Below are 20,514 nucleotides of genomic sequence, written 5' to 3' on the forward strand. Positions count from 1 at the left end.
TCAAAATAAATCAATCTCCAACAAAGAACATAAGGAAGTAACGGGTGATCTAAGTAGAGGTACTTTTTTCAATAGTCTTTTTCTGACAGATCTCGCGTGAGTCGTGTCAAGTTGTCATGTTATTTTTGTTCAGTATTGTCATGTTCGCGCCTTGATAACCGACTATTTGATGCCTGAAATTGAAGCTCGTGATCTGGGCGATATTTAGTTTCAACAAGGCGCCGCCACTTTTTAAACGTCACTTTTTAAACGAATCAATGGATTTATTGAGAAAATACTTCGGTGAGCAGATAATTTCACATTTTGAACCGGTCGATTGGCCAGCAAGATCGTGTGATATCACATCGGTATGCTTTTACTTTTTTTTCTACGCGGACACTCCCGCTTCGATTTATGCCTTGGAGCAAAACATCAAGCGTGTCATTCGCCAGTTACCATCTAAAATGCTTGACCGAGTTATCGAATATTAGACTCATAAGGAACCATCTTAAATGTAGCCGCGGCCAACATTGAATAAGATTGCCCTCAAAAATAAATGACAAAGAATATTCTTTCGATTGATAAAAAAAAAATTGTCGCAAAGGGACACAAGAGAAGCCATAGAGTAGTACGTCGAAAAAAAAAAGTTCTACAAAGTACTGGTCAAAAATGCTATGGCCATTAACCAGCTGAAGAAATGACAATACACAATCCAAAAAATATTACTTTTGATTACAACAACAACTAGTATGTTTAATTTCTAAAGAAAGACAGATTAACAAACACAATGAGAAAATTATTATCTTAAATAATTGCCAAATTTAATTGACCTGTGTGAACAGAGCGTGGAATTAAACTATATAACAGTTGCTGTCGTAACTATTCGTAACTAAATATCCTTTTCGTTACCTTAAGGTCATCACCTCGTGATCTTTTTATGATATTTTTTCTTATATTTCATAAAAGACAAAATGTATTGGGATTTTCTTTTACCAATTCCTGCATTGAGAGAAATCGCTTCGAAAAAGTACAACATATTTTTTATCATTTCATAAAAACTGTGGCACAATCAAAACTAACGTGTGGGCAACATAAGGTCATTCAGTGAGCATCAGCTGTTTAAAACGTGAAGTGGAAGTTACACGCCCTTTTTCCCAATTATTATATTTTTTGTGTAAAACCAGATACCGTAGAAATTTTGTAAAACGCTACGAAACCGAGCATCGGTAAGTATTTTGATTGTGGTATTGTCTATTCCTACTTAATTTCAATGGACTGGTCGTTTGATAGAAAGCCAAATACAAGAGAAGAAAGTTATGCTCAAGCTGATGTAAGTTGCACTCCCGCATACTTTTCAAAGGACAAGGACGTTGTGTGGTCAATAGAATTGACTGCAATCCATAGAACTAGAGCCAGAGCAGAAAATATAATTCGACGACACCCCGGGGTTACAGTAAATGTAGTTCACCGATTATCAAATATAAAATAATCATTTGGCCAGTGCTTTGCACCGCAAATAAAAAAAAAAACAATATATTTTAGAGTTCACCAACATAGAGGGCACCAAAAAAAGAAAGAAGAGAAATATAAACCAATTGTTGAAATTAGATGGATTTTTAGGCAACTGATCATAGGATGTACTTTAAATGGTGCATTTAACTATACAAACTGGTTAAAATACGTATAATTTAGAAACTACATAGATATATATAATTATCGTATATCGATCGCATGGAGAAAGTCTCCGCAGTCTTTGGAAAGAAGACATTTTTTTACAACTCGAGATTTTGCTTTACCTTTACTGAATAATAATATGACATTGGTAGACACTGTGAGAAGTAATAAGCGCTTTTGGCTGGTTTGTGGCATTAGCCAGGAACTAAGACGATTACCAGTACTAAGCAGTCGTTTTTTCTTCAATGGACAAGTTACAATTGTTCACACCATTCCTAAAAAGTATAAAGTGGTTACTGTATTGAGCACTTTTGATCGTAACAAAAACATTAATGAAAACCATCCCAAGAAGTTGACGGAAATATTAAATTTTTATAATTCTACGATGTCTGGAGTAGACACAATTGACCCATTAGTAGAAACACATACGTGCAAGAGACAAACTAATCGTTGGCCCATAGCTGTTTTTTTAATATTGTGGATATCTGAGCGCTAAATGCCTACGTTTTATGGACAGAAATCCACCCGCGTCAAAAACATATAAGCCTAGGCTTTTTCTCAAAAATCTTGGCCTAAATCTTGTCCAGGATGAAATAACTCGCAGAAAACGATCGAGTCACTTGCGGTAAAACATACGATCACTGCACTATTTGCAAGAAACTTTTGTATCCTATTTACATAATACAATGGTAACAGTTGCTACATCATATTGCCTTGGACATGCGCAATATCTGAAGCAAGTAGACATTAAGTTAACTTCATTTCATCAAAAAATCCAAAAAATGTTAGGAACAAAATAAAATTATGATCAATAAAACTATGAAATGTTAAAAACAAAGTTAATGTGTAGTCAGTAAAATTATATTATATTATTATATTATAGGATGCACTTACAAAACGCTGACTAGCTCACATGTGCACACTTTTTAATAACATAACAGAAGGAATATTTGAAATGTACTTGAGGAAACGGAAACAAGTTTTAGTCTTGCTTGAAAATTACCAGTATTTTAGTACCACTTGTCCAAACTGTCGTTTTGCATGATAACGCAAGGCATAGTTTTAGGCATTTATTCATTGTAGCAAGATATATGGGTATGCTTTGTTTTATAGAGAAGACGCTACTTAATGTTTCAGAACAGCTTCCAAATTAAATTCTATCAAAACACAAATTTCTTATTTCTTATTATAATAACCAATAAATAACCACTTTATAACCAAAATTCAAATTTTGTTTTGATATGATCAAGCAACAATTATGTGGCTTCTATGATGAGTATGTTTTGTCTTCTGCTCCGTACACATTTTCATTACCAAAACGTAAACAAAAGAGCGCTCCGTCACGTTTGCTCAATTGAATTTTAATGACATGCAATGTCTTCATATCCGTTTCACCAAGTAGCCTTTGTCCCTGCTTTACATTAACATAATCACATTTTGTTAAAAGTAAAAATCAAACGCGTCGTACGGCTTGTGGCACCTTTTAACAGCTATTTGTGAGCCTGCCACTCGACAATGTTGCACAGTGTCATTGACAAAGAACAAGTACAGGCCGACAGGGGTTTCGGGAAAATTAAGAAGTTTTATCACGTGCGTAAACATATTACAGGCTAATCGAATAATAAAAGAAGGGTGCAAGAAAATTAAGAAATCTCACAACAGTTGAAACAATTTGAGCAAACACTTGAAAATTGTTGGACAAATTAGTGCTAGGGAAGATTGGGAATTTAGTTTCAAGTGAATGATATTGAAACATTTTGATTTTTTTATGGAAGAATAGCAAATACTCAGTATTTACTTCAATCAATTTGTTTAACAAATGACTAATGCTTGAATTTAAACTAATTTTATGTTAAGAAATCACTAAACAGTTAAAGGAAAAAATATAAAATTTTGTAGCATAAATATGATTCATAATCTACGGTTTAATCAGTGCACTTTCGCCATGCAAATGTTATTGGCGGTTTGATGAGAAATCATATGGATTCATCGCATCATTTGCTGACGCGTTCAAGGTAGAAGTCATTTTCAATGCCTAGAGTGCCTTCTATTGCCTTTTTTCACATAGTTTTGAGCAACTTATGCCAAAGAAGATAAAACTGTTTAGTTTATTATTTGTAGACAAATATTATTATTTTGAATGTCATTATATCAACCTTATGCGATAGTCATGATAAAATACCCAATTTTTTTGAGCATTTATATATGATTTTTGATGATGATTTACACGAAAAACATTGCCAACCTGTGAATAATAGTACATATAAATAAACAGTGCAAAGGCTTTGTGAAATCTGAGTAATAAGTGCTTTCCAAACGATATCAAGCAATGCTGCTGAAGTACTAACCACCATGCCGCCTATTGACATTCAGGGGGACGAATTCGCGAGACCACACCAGCTATCAGAGCCGTCTAAAAGGCAGAAAAAAGCAGAGAGAACCAAGAGCCTTACCATGTGGCAATAATTGTAGACAAGGTTAGAAAAAAACGCATTATGTTTTCTTTTACTTTCTTTTGTACAAACAAAACCGATGTTAAACAAGTCTATTCCCATGCCTAAAGAATGAGAGTGGCCTTATGCTAATCTAAAAAAATCATATCTAACAGACCAAAAGCCATCTCATTTTATCATCACAGGTCAGTCATCCATTTCTAGAGGCTTGATAAAGTGCCTAAACTTGAACAGGTTGGCACAAGATATCTTCCGTGGCACTTAATATTTTATTATGTTAGGTTAGATGGCTGATCTAGAGAGATCGCATGCGGACAGCTACATGTAGTCATTTGTGAAGCCAAAGAAAAAAAATCCTGTGTTCGATTTATAAATTACCAAAAATGCTTGGTGGCCAATACATATTTGCACAGGTGTTTAATTTCCCGCTAGTTCGGTGGGATGTCCGAAGGTATGCGATCCCAAGTGTTTAAGTCTTGACCTCTCAAACGCGGGAAAGTAAAGAAGGAAGTGTTGAGTTATTTCCAACTTATTTTCAATGATATAGTACAGAATTTTGACAGATGAGATGGAAAACAACTAAGGAATTTTACAATATTCAGCGCTTAGTTTAATTTTTGTGCCAAATTTGCTGAAGATATCTTTTTCACATAAAAAAGTTTTCCATACAAGGACGTGAGTCGGTCAGTTTATATAGCAAGCGTATCAAACAAATGAACAGCTCCTTGGTGCGAAAGGAATATGTGCAAAATCTCTGGTCGATATCTCAAAAACTGAGGGTCTAGTTTGCGTATATACCGACGGACACTTATACTTGTACTTTATAGTGTCTCCGACGTTTAATTCATTGTTTTAGAAAGTTCGTGGCAAACTTCATATAACCTGTTCGGTGCATGAAAAACTCAATGAAAGTAGCAGTTGTAAGCATTAACTGAAAATGGACAAAGTCGGGAAATAACTTAAAATTCAATTGATCAAATTGAAAGGTGAATTTTTAATTTATACTTCGCGTGTTTTTCGAATCGGTAATTTTTTTTTTTAAATCGGTAAATTAAAAAAAAAATTTTTTTTCTGTAAGTTAGTTGTACTGTTAGTGATGCTATGCTAAATTTCACGTCAAAATATTCATTACTTTTTGAGATATGCGTCGTTTTGTGAAGCTCTAAAATTGAATTCTTCGATTTTTAGTATGTCTAAATTTATTGAACAAAGAAGTGCGATAATGCTCATACTGCATTGGTTATTATAATTTTCCCATCGAGTTTTTTTACTTTATGATAATGTAAGACACGGTTAATGTTTGCCATTATATAATACTTTAAAGTTCCGCGAGTTATATTGCTTTTGATCATCGCTCCAAAATTTTAACTTTAATACAATTTTCCATAACTCTACGCCTATGCTAAAATACACAGACTTCACAAGCTCTCTTAAATGCTTTGGTTTTAGTGATGGACAAAAGAGAGTCAGCAGCAGAAGCTCTTAAAGCAATGCATTCCACATTGCCCAACTTCGTTAGCTTGCCTAAATATATATTTATGTGTGTATATAATGGTACGCAACTGTGCAATTGGCAAATCTCTTCACAACAACAACAAGGTGATTAACTTTTTTACCACTCATACATATGTGTCTTTTTATATAAATAAGCACACCACCTGGTATCATCTAGCCACCAAGCGCTTGCGGTTGCTGTTCTACCGAGTGTTTCTTGTACTGTGTTGTTTTTATTGTTTGTGTGTTAATACGCTTGACTACTGTTTATGCTACTTCTAAGCACAAGCATACGTAAATCTACAACTATTTTTCTTTTCAACACTTTTTTAATTTTTTTTTTTTTAGTTTTATAAACAATGCTTCGTTTTGTCTTTTTCTGCGTTTTTTCTTTAATAATCATAATTTTTTCATTATTATTTTCCTCCTTGTCTCAACTTTATGTTATCTGTTCTGATAGCCACAGTCATACAGTCATACGCTCAGTCAGTTACTCGCACTGCTCAGCTCTACTGTTCATGCCAACGCGTATGTGTGTGTGTTTGTGTTTGTCTGACTTTCTGTGTGCTTCTTCGCGTTTGTGGTTAATTAGCCGAAGAACTTGCTACAACTTGTTGTTTGGTATTGATTTTCAGTTGGTGAGGAGCAGCTTCAGTGTCAAGGTCTCTCAAGTTCACAAACGGTTGGCGGTTTGGGTTGGACGCGAGCATAAGAATCTTAGAAAAATAAAAAAAAAGAAGTTCTAACGTTTTATGACTCGAAGTGTGCGAAGATTGGCGTGAAATGTTTGGCAGAAATATTATAGAAAAACAACTAGTGCTAAAGCGTTAAAAAAATTGGATTTGTTGGTAATAAAAACAGTTGTGAAAAATATGTGGAAATTTATGTAAAATGTAACTGGGAAATGTGTGTTAAAAGTGGTGTTCAAAGCGTCTTTGAAAGCATAAATATAAATATTCATATTCTGTTGTGCTATTAAAGTGGTTAAAGAGGATATCACTACTTACGATGAGCTGCAGCATCAGATACGAGCAGTCTTCCCCAACTTTGGACTAAATTTCATAAAACTTTGAATGGCCTTTCTAATATGTAGCAATATTAATGAATAATAATTTTCTAAGGGAAAAATATTCCTTAGATTATTTTGAATGCCTCTTCTTCTGATATAGATTAGTTAATTTGTTGTGAACGATATGTTGGTGAAATATTGCTTGGTAAAAGATAAGAATCTATATCTTTATTTTTTCTAAAATACTTGTGGGAAACTAATAAGTTGTATAAAGTAGGAGCAAATGATGTTTCCGACTTTGTTTTTTTTTTTATTATTTCAAGCATAGCTTCGGTACCCTTGACTCAACTAGACTCAACAAGGGTTTTCCTAGCCTAATTTTGCCATTAAGAGGCTTGCTCAATGTCGGCCCCATTATATATATATACATATGTATATAAAATAGGCTCTGACCCATCTTCTTAAATTATATATAAGTCTATCCTGAATGTTATCGAACAATAATCGGAATACTAACTGTCTGGTGGCGGCACACGCCCGCAGAATGGGGCTGACAGATCGAGAAGACTGCAGGAAATGGTTAGAGCAGGGCACCAGGGAAACAGTGGAGCATCTCAAGTGCACTTGTTCCGCATTGGCAAGACTACGCTGTAAGCATCTGTGGTCCTCACGGTATGTTACACTGGAGGAGGTATTGATAGGGAGGCCGCAAAGTCTCTTAAAATTCGCATCAAGCGGATTACTACTTCTCTTGGACATAGGAACTGAACTCCATCTGGTAACACAAAGGACCAAAACTGGTCTATGCGTGGCTTATTGCCTACCAGTTCAACTCACAATGGTTAGGGTGAGCATTATAAAATAAGAAAAACTCCTCTGTTCGTAGTCTACGTCAAAATTGATAAGAAAAATTAGCTATAAAAGGTTGTTCACAACTTTTCTGTCCTTTTTCTAGAAATAATTCTGAAGCCAATATACATATTGTAAACAACATCAACACAGCTCATATAATGTCAGAAGTCGCCTGGCAATTTTGGACAAGCACAATTTTCTTGCGTTGATTAAAAAGTATTTTTTGATAACAAAAAATATATAGATATTAATTGATAATGTGAAACATTTACATATAACTCCAGTATCATTGAATATGTTATCGATAACCAATTAATAATATTTAATAGCACAAAAAATAAATTATCAAAGTAAATCTTACTGTGCTCAGTGAAATAAACATTTTAGCTAACATTGAGCATATTATCGATACTCGATTAATAATTTTTTAATCGATAAAATAATTTAAAAAAATAATAAATAAATATAATGTATGTTATCGATAATTGATTACTAATTGTTAGTTATTAAAAAATAGTCAACCCAAGAACTAACTGCTTGGGAAAAGAATCCAGAAATACTAATGGTATAGTAAAGTATAGGTTATCGATAATTTATTTCGATTAAAAAACATTAAACATTATTTATCGGTATAGTGCAATATCTAAAGTAAGCCTAAATTCACGCTAAAACTCTTTAACATCATAATTTTTTTGTTAACGGTATTGTATAAAGGTCTGCCGTTCAAAAGTGTATAAATCATTCATTAACAAAAAATTATCGATAAAATTAACTAAACACTAAAATTGAAGATTACACCCAAATCACACATTTTTAAGATATTTAAAAGAGGTGTCGTTCCGTTTTTTATCGATAATTTATTAATAAAAAATTTATCGATAAATATTATTAATAAAAAGTTGTATTTTATCAACTATTAATAAAAAGTTATGGATAAATTTAACTAAGAATAAAATTGCACTCAAATTATACATTTTTTAAGCCAATTCATAGAGTTGCCGTTCAATAGTGAATAGTGTATTGATAATTCATTCATAAAAATTTATCGAGAAAATTACCTAAAACTAAAATTGAAGATTGCACTCAAATCAGGCGTTTTTACGAGATTTAAAAGCGTTTTCGTTCAGCATTTTATCGATAATTTATTAGTAAAAATTATCGATAAATTTAACTAAAATAAAGATTGCACTGAAATCATACGTTTTTAAGCTAAACCACAGAATTACCGCCCAATAGTGTATCGATAATTCATTAACAAAAAATTATCGATAAAATTAAATAAAAACTAAACGAAGATTATACCCAAATAATACGTTTTTACGACATTTGGCACAATTTTCATCTGAAGTAAATCACTTTCCTCAGAGATTTCGACGTTCTTATTTTATCGAAGTAAATTTCGGCAAAATTAAAAATTATTCACTTTCGAAATTAGTTTTATTGCTTTTATCTGCGTCAGTCAGCAAAGTAGTCTATGCTAATTTGGCTGAGCAGCGAAACAACCAAAATTTACAAAATACAAATTCCCAAGTATTATTTTTAAAACTATCAGTGAATCATTTTGATCGCTTCGAAACATAATGAAAAAATACAAACAAAGGAAACACAAGCCAAAAACTTATCACTTCACACAAATCAACTGGAAATGAGTATCGAATAAGCAGAAAATGCAATAAAAACACACAGGTCAATGCGCACAAATCAATTTTATTGCAAGAAAGAATGAAAGAAAACAAAAGGAGGACAACACAGTTAATAATGAAGTTTCGTAAAAAAAAAAAAAAAAAAAACGAAAAGAAAGCAACAGCAAAAGAGGCAAATAAATAACTAACAAGAATGCAACGCGCTTTATAGGAAGAACAAGTAGAAGAAGGAAGAAGTGTCGGGCTGCAAATGGCACACAACGAGGTGACAGGAAAAGAATTATTTCGCGGAGCGGCGCAGCAAACGAAACTGCATATCCAATTACGAAAGTAGCAACATGCATTTACGCACACACACATGCAATTGCATGTGCTTATGAATATGTGTGTGTATATATGTATTTATGCAACATATTTGCATTGCACATGAGCGTGTACTCATAAGCAGAGCTTAACGAGCGCTTAGCGGAGCATATATTGCATATTGAAGTTTCGCAAGCGAGAATTATTTGCCTTCAAAGATAACATTTCGTGAAAGCAGCGGCGCTCTCAAACGAACTCAGACGCACAATGTTCTTGTCATAGCTATAACTAAGCCTCAATTAATTTTTTTTTGTAATTTTACATGCTCGCCTGCGATCAGCTGAGCGTCTTTACCGTCTTTTACACGCAACACAAACACAAACACTATCAACAACAACAAAAATACAACACTGAAATTTGGCCTTTTTATTTGCTTTTTCCATTTTTGTTTCGCTGAAATGTGTTTCGGTTGTTGCTGTCAACAGAGCACCGTTATGCGTGCTTCCAACTCTTTTCTTATCCGCATCTCAACGCGGCACGGCAACGCATACACATGCGCGTCGACCGCACAGTCCACGACGCATATTCTTCGCGCTCATTCACGGCTGGCAGCTTTCGCACTTTCTCGCCGCTTGACTGTGGCTTCGTAAGCCAAATTTCTTTAACTCCTCAGCCACTCTTTGGCAGTGAAGCGCTTGATTGTTGGCACTAAGTGGACCTATCTCTCTCCCAAACGCACAATCCACACTTTAGACCCACTTGTGTAGACACTCACAGCGCGCTCTACGCTTTTCTCACTTTCTGCTGTTTCTCCAAATGCTTACCAAGCACTTCTTCCGCATCTCTTACAATATTCGCCTGGCTTGCATGTATGCATATAAGTTTTGCTTTGGCCATGGCCATGAACGTGTCCATACAAAAGAACTTGTTGCTGCGCGGCGTCAGCTACCGACGTCGACGTTGACGTCAATGCACAGCGTCACATTTGTCTTCTAGTGAAACAAGTGCCTACTTACAGCAGTCGCTTTCGTCGCTGCCGTCAACGTCTGCGTTCGCCGTATTTCACACGCATACATACACACATTCATCTGCTTCCACATACTCGCCCCATTGCTGGCGTCGTTTGGTCATTACCACTGTCTTTGGCTGGCATTTAGTGTTGGGCACTTCTTCGCTTCAACTTCAGTTGCCGTTTTACATTCGGTTTTGACTGTCGTGTCGTATTTGCTTGCGCAGTGCCATCGTCCAATCCGTTATCACCATCGGCGCTTAGCGAGCATAAGAAAGTTGCTGTTACCAGCAACTGTGTAGTCAAACAGTAATTTAGTTGCTCGTGCGACTTTTACCCGAACTGTTGCTTGGCAATTTCCATACGGTTAGAAAGTGTTTCTTTTATGTTACAATATTTTTTTTTGTGTGTAATTAATTTGAAACTGCCGATTTTTTTATTCAAGTGTAACAAAAAAAAAATGTGGGTTTTAATTTTTTAATAAAATATTATTTTTTTAATAAGAGAAATTTATAAAAAGGATAATAAGTCGCTCCAGGATACTTCCAAAATTTTGGGACTTTATGCAATTTGATTTTTTTTTCGATTAAGTAAGTTTAAGACGACTTTTCAATCAAGTGTATGAAAGATAAAATAAATATTTGAGGATTGCACCACCACCTAAAGTTCATTATGCTCGGATGTATGTAATAGTATGTGTTGTAAGAAAATATATTTTGGACGAGTTTGTGTCTTAAGTCTTTAATACTTTATTTATCAATCACTAAATTACTTAATTATATATGTTATTTAAAAATTTTAAATTAAGAAAAAAAAGAAGAGAAAATTTTTTTCTGAAATCCTTTAAATAGAGTATTATCGAGAAAAAAATTAAAATTATTAAACAAATTGAATTAAATTTTTCAAATTAAATTAATTAATTAAATCAATTAAAATTGTCAAATTAAATTAATTAAGCTATAATAATTTAAAATTTTTGAAATGAAAAAAAAAATTTTGAAATATTTTATTTAAAATGTAGAACTATAATAAAGAACAAAATGAAAATTATTTAAATAAAATTAATTAAAATTTTCAAATTAAATTAATTAATTTAATTAATTAAAATTTTCAAATTAAATTAATTAATTAAAATTTTTAAATTAAATTAATTTATTAAAATTTTCAAATTAAATTAATAATTGAATTGTTATAGTTTTTTTTTTTAACCACAAAAATTCCAAAAAAATGGAAAAAAATTTAAAACTTAGACGAAAAGAATTCAAAATTTTTCTTAACACTGAATATGGTCTGATTACTATTGCATATAATGTTAAATTTTCATTTTTGTTGTTGTAATTTTGCTTTTTCCTTTTAATCATTGAATTACCTAATAAAACAATTTTGTTCATAAATTTTTAAATAAAAAAAAAATAAAATTAAAAATTGTTTTGAAATCCTTTAATTTGAATTTAGGACTATAATAAAGAAAAAACTTAAACATCTTAAAAAAATTAATTAAATTTTTCAAATTAAATAAATTAATTAAATTGCACTTTAAATTTTTTAATTATAAAAATTCTAAAAACATTCAAAACCTAGTGGGAAAGATTCAAATTTTTTTCTAAATATTGAAAATTGTCTGTATATAACGTTAAATTTTGTTGTTCTTGTAATTGTGGTCTTTTTCACTTTAATCGTTAAATTACTTCTCAAAATTATTTTGTTTACAGATTTTAAATTAAGAAAAGAAAAAATTTATTAAAAAAAAATCTTTTAAAATCTTTAATTTGAATTTAGAACTATAATAAAGATTTTTTCTTTAAATTTATACACTTGTGCGCAAAATATATTAATATGCAATAATAAACTATCATACGCACATTTAACAACATTTTAGTTCACGAATTATGTCCTAATTCATAAGCATAGCTATGTCCAAAGGAAAACCCAACACAAATTTGAAATTCTCAACGAGTTCGTGTCTTAAGTCTTTGGTTAGAAAAGTTCATTTTGAGGTTTCGCAGTTAAAGTAGGTAAAACCTAACACAAGTACATAGATGTGTATGTATATTACGTACATGGTAAATATGACCTCTTAAGACGTTAAATACTACCAAATACTAAATCATAAGTTTAAGGTTTAAAAGTGAATTTAAATAATGTTTGAGCTATAATATATTTCCTGGTTAACCGAAGAATTATTTTCAAAAAAACAGAAAAAAATTATAAAATTTTTTTTTAATTGGAGAAAACACTTCAAAAATGTCAAAAATTCTAATAAAAGTCACACTCTTAAAAGCTTAGTTAGTATATCATGAAAAAAAACGTCTATCATGCTATAAAACCAGTCAAATAGCAGAGCATTTATTACTATAATATAAATAACAACGAAAGAACTAGCGGAAGCAGCCGTAATGACTGCAAACTGCCACTGTAAAGCAATAAAATAATAACAACAACAATAAAATTTATGAAATTTCAAACCAAAGTTAGCAACATAGCAACAAAGTTGCATAAATATCATGAGAGTAGCAAAGAAAGTCAGCCAGCCAGCAAGTTAGTAAATTGGCTAGCTGGCTAAGTGTGTGCGGTAAACGAAATTAAAGACAAGAATAATAACCGCAACGTAAACTACAAACAAAAAGTATATAATTATTGTTAGAAACAACAACAAAAACAACAACTTTCCTCAGCAAACCACACAAAGTAACAGTGGCAGTGGAAAAACTCTGTGGACTAAACGTGAATGCAAAACTAACAAACGAAAAAAATTATAAAAAAAAAACAAAAAATACAAAAACAAACACAAAAAGAAATTATAGAAAGAAACAATTACAACGAAAAACAAAAACAAATTTAAAAAGTCGTGAAATGAAAAAAGTGAAAAGTAAGCAAACAAAAGTCAGCGAAGAGAAAAGTTTAAGAAACTCATTAAAATATTACAACCAGAAAGATATTTATGTATTCTGCAGACGCGTACAAACGCATGCACGCAAACACACACACACATTCATATAAGTATGGTCACTTGGCAGCGCTTGCTTATATAGTACATATGTATGGATTGGTGCGTGTTTGTTTGGCTGTGTGCATAAATTAGAAACCAAAATAAAGAACACAGTGCGCGCGCGCGTCTGTGCAACGCCAGTGTGAAGTGAGTGTTTGTGAAAATAAATTTAATTAAATTTATTACACAAATGAATGCAGAAATAAATGAGGCAAATGCGAAAAAGAGCAGTGAATGCTAAAAGAAAAATTACACGGAATTAACTTGCAAAGCATTGACCTAAAATAGCCAGCGGAAGCGCAATAAAGTATTGCTGCTTTAAATCTACTATAAATACTTAGTAGTGAAAGAACTAAGTGATGAGGGAATACATGATAAGAAATAGAAAAAGGAGGCTTTAAGTATGACAGGAATAGAAAAAAATATCAGTAAAGAAAAGAAATTAAACTAGAAAAAAATTTGTATTTTTCTAGAGCCGGAGCTGTTTGTGGTTCTTGTAGCGGTGAAACATATTCTTAGACATCTTTATGAAATACTAAACATTTGGCAGCTTTTGAGTGTCTTGCAGTCCGATTTCACTCCAGTTCAGTAGAGCCAACTGTCTTGCGAACACAGCTTCACCGATCACTTACTCAGCCGGGTTCTCATTTTTTTGTCTAAAAGAATTAATTCATCGGAATAAATAAATTTTATTTCCTATTTGTTTTTTTATTTTTTAAATTTTTTTCGAAAAATTTTGTTATTGTTTTTTATTATTGAACAGATTCTATATATATTGAAATTAAAAAAAAAAATATTTTATTGAAAAATCCGATTTTAAATAATTTATTAAACACTAATCTTGCAGCCCAATCAATTTCAATTTTGATAACCAATTTTGTTCTAAATCTTAATAATAATTAACTTTGTTTACCATTAAAAGAGTTGACTGAAGTCAAAGAATTCTAATTTAAATTTTGCCAAGAAAGTACATATTCAGATCCATAAATAAATGATAGGCTACAAATTTTATTTCATTACTGTTGCCACTTTGCCTCACAAAAAATTTTGATTTTATTAATAGCGAATAATTAAATATTGGCCTCAAAAGGTCTTAAATTATTGATTTTATGCAGATTGTCATAGTATTTTAAATTCTAGTGGATTTAGAAAGAACATTTGCTCCTTTTAAAAGAAAATTATCCCGAGCAGGGTATATTAAGCTTGCCATAATGTTTGAAACACCCAGCAGGAAACGTTAGAAACCTTAAAAAGTTTATAAATAAATAATCAGCATCATTATTTTGCCCTCAAGTGGCTTTGTATGGTCAGTTGTTACCAAAAAACACACGCGCGAAATATTTGAGAAATACAACTAATAAGAGGCGCCCTTGGAAAGATCACGTAAAAATAAAAAAAAAACTCCGCAAAGAGTAAAGTTGGCGCCGCTAAACTGGCTCCTTAGGCCAAGATCCCGCATCAGTCTGAAGAATAAGTTGCTAATTTATAGGGTAATACTTAGGCCGATCTGGACGTATGGCATTCAAATCAGTGGTAGCGTAACAAATTCAAATCTAAAATATTCACAACTTTTGAAAATAAAGTTCTGGGCAGCATAGTGTGGGCTCATTTATATGTGAAAACGATGAGCTCCTCCGGGATTTAAAGTTGTTTACTGTTAAGGAAACAATTTAACTAATCGATCCGTTTTTTCTATTTTTTCTTATTACAGTATATACTACCCGATAATGCAACAAAAAAAATCAATTTCTCGTAATTTTCCCTTAATGCTTAGAATGCTTTTATACACGCGTCCTTAGATTTCGATATATCGCTCTGAAATTTGCTCTCGTTCTTACCTCTCAAAGAATTTGTTCATTTGTCAAAATCGCCGATGTCGGATCACTATAGCATATAGCTGTCGCACAAACCAAACAATTACATGGAAGTGCTTGTATAGAAAATGTATTTATTTGACGAGATAGCTTCACGAAATCGGACATAAATTATTCTTCAAATACACCTGTGTGAGGTAACACTTCTTTTAGCCGAAATTAACTTTTATGACATTTTCAGCAGAATTTTAATGTTGAAAGAAAATAACAAACTGTTTTCTATCATGCTACAAGTTCAGTTACCTTACTTTGACTTTCCTTTCCAAAACATATCTGTGTCAAATTAAAATATGTATCCCAGTTTCACGGACAACAATGAGATCTCTGGCAACCCTACTGAATTGATATTAAGTCAATGTAAATCTCAAGGCACTTGAACGTCTTTTGATGATTTTCCAAAACATTTTAAACTATTATTTGCATTTTAGGTGACGATATGCATCATTGTTTATTAAAAATGATGTATTGGAATGGCACAATCGCTCCTATCATGCGAAAGACTATGTCAAATTAATATCTCTACTCTAATTCCTCAACAAATTTCTTATGCTATTTTATAGATTGGTTCATAAATGTGTATCTGAAATGAAAATAACCAAAAATTTTTCGAAATTTCTTTCTGTGTTGTACTTTGATTCGATTTAATGGGTATTTCCAGACAAATTTTGATTTGGAACCAGCTCATCAAAATGTGTATAATTGCAGAAAAACCACAAAAATTGAACACTGTCTTTCTAATGAAATTTTCTGAACTAAACTTTTAGATTAATTGCATAAAAAATATAAAACTGATTTCCACCGTTTTTGAAAGTATATAAAGTTTAAGTAATTTAGTAAAGTTATTGGTTATCATACATTCTTATGGAACTTATCAAAGCGAACTCTGCTTATTTGAAGCCTATATGGTAGTAGGTAATTCTACAACTCAACGTAACCTCACTTTTATCTAATAAAACACACTCTGCTATATTTCAGCAGTAAAAAATACTAAAAAAAAACAATTAAAAAATATTTTATCAAAAAAGAAAAACTTGTGCCTCAAAAAAAGTGTCTCACGTTAGTGTAATAACAACGGAAGAATATCAGAGCTAAGTTAGCAACCAAACCAACAACAGTGAAAACTACAAAAAGTGTTAAAAAACAAAGCAACACAACACCAAATCCATTTATCTGCAAAACCAGCTGAGCAACGCATCCGCATTTTTCGAACGATTTCTCAAGCAACAAATGCCACAAATCGCGCTATCGCCTGCGCACGCACCAAACTTCACCCCCAGCTGCTGCCACCGCCACAAAAACAACAACGAATTAGTGGTCCAGTTCTTGCAACAAGCAACACACGCGCCCAAGCAAAGCAGCAAGAAATGACTTTGGGCACAGCAGCATACAAAAGTTTCGCTGTGTAATTGCAGCAAGCGGAAAATATAGCAACAAAAACAACAGCATAAATACACAAAAGCATTTAAGCCAAGCGACGAAGAGTCAAGGGTAGGCAACCGACGACTAACTAACTGCATTTGAGGCCACATCGCTTTGCGCCTCACACCACAAGCCCAACAACACGTACACGCCGGCTCAAGCAATAGCCGAAGGCGAAATTGAAAACGCAAACAAAGCAACAAATATACAAGAAAATAAGCAACAAAGCAGTTGGCAGCGAAAACGTTAAGCAAACTGGCGCGCATGCGATGTAAATTGTATATTTAAATTGCCAGTCAACACACACTCACACACACACAAACACTGCTGCAAACGCGCACATACACTTGCAACGTGTTGCTTGCATAAAGCTGCATTGCTGGCATATAAAGTACGCAGCGGCAACACTCAGCATCAGCTGCAGTTGCCACTTCGCAGATAACAACACAGACAACTAAAAAAGCAACAACAACAACAAAAAACACCAAAGACTCTGCGTGCAGCGCGCAAGTGGCAACACAGTTAGTTAGTTGGCCGCACAGCTTTGTGGCACAAGTGTAGCCAAGACCGGCGTTGGCACGCAGCTTCTCAGCGCTTCGGCTGCCAGCAACATACGAGCCGCCTTATCTCCCTCTTGACCTGCATGGTAAGTGCTCAAAGATTGTAAAATTTATTTTTAGTCTTATTTTTGTTATTGTTGTTGTTGTTTGGCTTTGCGGCCATCAGCATTCTTAGTTTGCCTTGACTTTGGCCTATAGTGCAACACTTGCCAACACACGCACACATACACATATATATTTGCAGTGGCAGCATTGCTGTTGCATGTAGAAAATGTGGCAGCAGCTTGCCACGCAGGAAACTGCAAAATCTTACCATTATAAATGGCATTTGCATAGCTGCATTTACTGCCGCCGATTTCTTTATGCGCTGCTATGTGTTGTTGGTTTCGTGTATGCTTTTCTTAGTGCAGCAAACAAACGAGTTTCGTTGGTAGGTCGAGCGAACATTGCTGCTGCGCCGCAACGCGTTGGTGAAGTGGCAAAACAGTGCTCGTTTGGGTTGCAGGAAAGTTTTAAGTTGTCGGCAGGTTTTTTGCATTTCTTTCCTGTTGCTTTTGGGCTGGAAAAAGGTTTCAAATTCTTATACTTTTTTATTAGTCGAAAACGTTTGCAAAATCCGCCTACCAGTGGGCCAAAATTATAGTTCCTTCTTGCTACCTAAAGCGACATTACTTCAATTTCATATATTTTCGGATGAAAATTAGGGTCTCATTATATGATATAGTACATTATAGGAAATATTTCTTTCGAATATTTACTCGAAGGATAGCGTTCAATTCGAGAGATTTCCAAAATTGTATTATTATTTTTCAAATTTGTAATTCTACTATGAGCAAAATTAGTAAGAGTAGAATTCTTAATTTATTCTTCAAAATCTATGTCGCCTCACTCAAAGTAATGCCCTTTGGCCCCAAAACAATTGTGCCAACATTTTTTCTAATCCTCGAACAGTTGCTAAAGTCAATTTTCGGAATAGTCTTCAAAAAGCGTAGGGATTTACCTTTAGTATCTTCATTTGACTCAAAACGGTTTCACCGGAGCGGTAGTTTGGGTTTGCCGATTATCCAGAAATCACGGTAGTTGCAGCACGATATTAGTTGAAAATTTGGCGCGAGACACTCGAATAATCAATGCAGTACGCGACGGTGCATCATCGTGGTGCAATATCAAAGAGCTTTCTGCCCATAATTCCGACCTCTTTATATAAATAGCTGCGCGCAAACGACGTATAGCACTCAAATATTATTCCTTGTTGGCAGTTTGGCCGGTCGTAAGGAATTTTGAATGCGTTAAAATTCGATAATCGAAGAAAACTTTCAACATAACCTTGATTTTTGACCTGTTTTTTCACCTTTGCCACTATATTCGGCTCGGTTTCGGAAATAGATATTCACTAGTAATAATACGTTTCATGAGATTCTGGTAGTCGGTAAGCATTGTTTCAGTTGAGAATTTCTGTCCGTAATTCCAAAGGAAAATATTTTTATTTCTACAAAAATGGAAATTCTAATGTAAATTACATTAAATAATATGTCTAAAAGAGAACTCAAACAGAACTTGAAAGCCAAATAAAATGAATAAGTTTGCTATTTGTAAACCTAAATAATTTAAGGGAGTGGCATCTATAGATGAAATTGATTAGAAGAGAAGTAATAATCGATTAATATCTCTTTAAGCTTCTGTGAATCAATCTGTTCAGACTTTATCTCAGCTGCAGGGATGAAATGTCAGTGAAATTCTTGGGATGAGACTGCTCTAAAAACTTTGGAAATTCCTATAGAACTAAACTAATAAAATGTGTGCTCGACAGTCACTTGATATAAAGCACGTTCGCAGAAAAGTCCTACAATTCGTTTCTTTCTCTTTCAAAAAAGAGACAACAAGTGAAGTAAACTGGGAGCAACAATTTGAGATAAGTGTTGAGAGAGCAGTGAATTCTAACAAAGGCTGAGGGAAGAATGTTAAATATAATTATAAATTTACACTTTACTCATTTAGGATTTAAAATTAATCCAGGAAATAATGGGTATCAGTGAACAAACCCTGCTCTAATGGATTGATTTGGGTATGAAGCACATTGACTAGTGCCAAAAGACCTAACTTTTTCGTTAAAAAACGGCAGCGATATTTATAATTATACCTGTATGCTTATTAACTAAAAGCTAAGAAAATATATCAGGCATGCGCCAGCTTAATTATATTTTTGGCTGGGTTTGGCTTAAACGTTTCCGCGACCCTTCCGGCGACACTCCATATTATTCTTTCTACAGTTTGAAAGACAAATTTGTATTTTTTAACCCATTTAGACCTGAAACTATTTTTATTTTTTAATTGAAGTGTTTTTTTTATCTGTTTTTAATAGTCCTAGGGTATCACAGAACATAAAAAAAATAAAAAAAAAAATTATATTTCAAAGGCCGTATCGTATGTGATACAGTAGGCTCATATATATATGCAACAATACAACAAAAAAACAATTTCTTATCAAGGGTACTTCAAAATAATTTATTACTTCTGGTGTATCGTATATGAGACGGTAGGTCTAAATGGGTTAAGTAATATATTTTTATATATATAATTTTCTCTAATAAGCAGGTCTCAAGACACAGAAACACTTCATAAAAAACAAATCACTTTTCAAACCACATTGAAGTATTCTGATGACTGCCGTACTGTGATTTATTTAAATAAAACTTAAGATTATTTAAAGTAGAAAAATTGTTAACTACGTCTCCAACGAAATTATAATACCTTTTATAAATGAAAAAACATTTTTGGGGATTACACCGTTGCTTTAATTATGGAAAAATTCGTGACGCTACCTTATCAAATAAAAAGGTTTTCCATACAAGGGCTTCAATTGAGTCGAACAGCTTGTATGGCAAGTATATGTTATAGTAGTCTGATCTACATAATATATTAAGATATTAACAAATTACTTTAGATTAAAATTCATGCCAAATTTCGTGAAGATATCTCGTCAAATAAAAAAGTTTTCCATAAAAGGACAAGATTTTGATGGTTAAATTTGTATGGCAGCTTTATGCTATAGTGGTCCAATATCAGCGGTGTCGACAAATGAGTAGTTTCTTGCAGTGAAAAGGACGTGTCAAAAATTTCAGGTCGACATCGCAAAAATTGAAATGCTGGTTCGCGTATATACAGACAGGCGGAAACGGCTAAATCGACTCAGCACATCATTCTAATCATTTATATATATCACATATGTAGTTATTTTATAGGGCCTCCGGCGCTT

Source organism: Bactrocera neohumeralis, chromosome 4 (assembly GCF_024586455.1).
Source record: "Bactrocera neohumeralis isolate Rockhampton chromosome 4, APGP_CSIRO_Bneo_wtdbg2-racon-allhic-juicebox.fasta_v2, whole genome shotgun sequence".
Classification (NCBI taxonomy): Eukaryota; Metazoa; Arthropoda; class Insecta; order Diptera; family Tephritidae; genus Bactrocera; species Bactrocera neohumeralis.